Below are 3,112 nucleotides of genomic sequence, written 5' to 3'. Positions count from 1 at the left end.
CCTCTTATTCTCAACGCATGTTCCATTTCTCTAAATTGTGACATAAGAATCTCATTCTGATTTATATCAGTATTCTCTTCCACTTTCCCCATTCTGATTTCCAAAACTTCAACATGTTCCTCCACTTCTTCCACCCGCCCTGCAATGCGGTCTACATGATCAGCCAGGCCTTGCAATGCAAACACTATATCATCTCTCAACTCAACATTTTTTTCTTCAAGTTTTTCCTCAAGTTTCTTTTCAAACAGCTCGTCCATTTCACATCTAATCTTTTTGGCAGTATCCTTTAAGGCATCTTGTAAATCTTTCAATGTTAAAGCTGGCATTGGAGGAGAGGGTGGGGGAGTAGATTTTGTCTGCTGTGATATCTGTACAGCTGGAGAAGAAGAGCTCAAGCCTTTCTGAGGAGGAAAAGTTCCCCCACGCTTTGAAGCCATTTTACTTTCTCTTCCCCTCTTCTCTAATTTATTTTATATAATATAATGTCCAATAAAAGTTTTATTAGAACTGCTACTAAAAGCAGAAGCAGATAGCTTGCCAGCAGTACAAGCAAGTCTAATACAGTAGTAGTCCAGCAGAAAGTGAAAGCAGAATTGAAAGTCCTCAGAAAGTGAAAGTCTCTGTTAAAGAGCAAAACGCCCTTCCGCGGCCATTTTTTTTTTCTTCTTAAACTTTAAACATCAATGAAGAAGTTATTAAATTCAGAACTAAAGGCTCAAATCCTTGCAGCTCCCAAGCACCTGGATCGCTCTGTCTGCTCCCAAGAATTACTCACGATCTCCCATAAGCAGAGGTTGAATCTGCGTCTGACTTCTTATACAGGCGACCCTTTACAGTTTTTACAGATCACAAGCCACTGCTTGGCCTTTTTATGGCTGACAAGTAGACTCAACAGATCCTGTCACCAAGGATGCTGCGATGGTTAATCTTTATGACTGCCTATTCATACAGGCTAGTCCATAAGCCTGGCAAGGAAATTGGCCATGCTGATGCACTCAGCTGACTGCCTCTGCCACACACAGATCCAGATCCATCCCCAGCAGCTCGCATCCTGGCAATCCAGAATCTTCCAGAGACACCCTCACATGTGGGAGATGTGGCCGCTGAAACTGCCATTGACAGAACACTCAGCTGCGTTCTCAACTGGGTGGCCAGAAAACAGACCAGGTCCAGAGTTTCAGCACTATACATGCAGAAAAGATGAGCTGTCAGCCCACTAAAGTTGTGTACTGTGGGGAAGCAGAGTAATTGTTCTGCCCAAATTGCGAGCCAGAGTGTTAGAATCTCTGCATGAGGGACACCCAGCTATCGTAAGAATGAAAGCACTTGCAAGAAGTTACTTGTGGTGGCCTGGTTTGGACAAGGACATTGAGGCTCAAGTAAGGAGCTGTCAGGTCTGCCAAGAGACCCGCCCAGAAATGCCCCAGGCACCTGTGCACTGCTGGGAGACCATGCAAGCCCCTTGGTCTCGCATGCACATTGACTTTGAAGGTCCATTTCAGGGACAGGTATTCCTCATTGTTGTGGACAGTTATTCAAAATGGTTAGAGGTAGTACCTGTCCAAGCTATGACTACTGCCAGGGTCATCCAGGAACTGCGACAGCTATTTGCCACACATGGACTGCCAGACGTTATTGTGTCTGACAACGGGGCACAATTCACAGCTGCAGAATTCCAGTCATTCCTTAATGCTAACATGATTAGACACACCACTTCGGCTCCGTTCCATCCAGCTACCAACGGCCAGGCTGAACGGATGGTAAGGTCTACGAAAGAATCCCTGAAAAGACTGACCAAAGGGGACTGGAACCATCACCTGGCATACTTTCTGCTATGCCAGCACACAATGCCAAGTACCGCAATGGGACGCAGCCCAGCTGAACTAAGGTTGGGATGTCGGCTCACAACAAAGCTAGACCACCTCCACCCTGACAGGATAGCTGCTGAAATGACACAACCCAAGCTTCCCAGGAATCTACAATTGGGTGAGCATGTTTGGGCTAGGAACTATGGACAAACATAGTTATTAAAGTGTCAGGGCCACTATCGAATGAGGTGGCTCTGGACGATGGTTGTGTGATCCGATGCCACATTGACCTGTTGCGGCATCAGCAGACCAAGCAGAGCTCAGAAGTAGAATTAGAAGAGACTGTAGATACTCCAGGTGAAGCTGCTATTCCAGCATTGCCCACACCTGCCAAGACTGTGCTTAAAGAGACAGAGGCACCAAGGATCTGTGTACCGCCTCTGCTGTCAAATGACTCGGACACACATAGCGGCACAGGTCTATTGCCGTCAAATGACTCAAACGACTATTGCGGCATAGGTCTACCCGGTGTGGACAACCAACAAATTGAGATGGAAACCCAAACAGCTTTGTGGCATTCCATACTCGCAACCCACCAGTCTACCTCAAAGACTATGTGCATCAAGTATACAAAGAGTCACTTTATCCAGGGGGAAGGGGTGTTATGTATTGATATCAAGAGTTAATGTGTTTTAATTTAAACGTGTCTCCAACTGTTTTGGAGGGAAAAGTTAAGTTTAAGTTTGAGCGGGAAAATACCGTTTGATTTGATTGGTCGCCTCCTAGAGGCGGCAAGTATAAATAGCCATCATTCTGCGGGTTAAGCCAGTTCTGTTTCTGCTATAATAAATTGTGTTGTATTAAACCAGTCTGGTTAATGCCTCCAAAAATCTACTACACAATAGTTATCTTTTCTGAAAAACCTGTTATTCATAACTACTCCTAGAATATTAATGGTTCTGGCATCAATCACATTAAGGTCTTTAAACATGGGTTTATATTTCTAACCATCAGTCAACCGTAGTAGGGAGGTCAAGAGAGGACTCAAAAACTCTCACATACAGTTTTTCTGATCATAATTGTAACCAACACTTCCTTGCTCTTACAAAAATATTCAGAATCAAGATCATCATATACTTGCTTTACAGTCACAAATTTGCAATTGTAGAGACTAAATTCCAATTAAGGTAGTACTATCTAAATTCCTGAGACCTGTATTCTAAACGTCCTACTGTGTATCATTGCCCTAACTGAGACTAAAATCTGGTCTAATCTCCAGAAATCCATATGCAGTTTTTGGTGAC

General features: G+C 44.1%; 1 pseudogene; it reads left to right on the top strand.

Annotated features, from left to right (window-relative positions):
• LOC107283819 overlaps window positions 1-2,024 on the top strand; it is a 7,318-nt pseudogene extending 5,294 nt beyond the window's left edge.
• The last annotated feature ends 1,088 nt before the right edge of the window (window positions 2,025-3,112 follow it).

This window comes from Protobothrops mucrosquamatus, unplaced genomic scaffold (assembly GCF_001527695.2).
Source record: "Protobothrops mucrosquamatus isolate PMUCROS unplaced genomic scaffold, P.Mucros_1.0 scaffold49, whole genome shotgun sequence".
NCBI classification, from domain to species: domain Eukaryota; kingdom Metazoa; phylum Chordata; class Lepidosauria; order Squamata; family Viperidae; genus Protobothrops; species Protobothrops mucrosquamatus.
The sequence above is the reverse complement of the archived record's forward strand: the minus strand, read 5'-3'. Positions and strand labels throughout refer to the sequence as shown.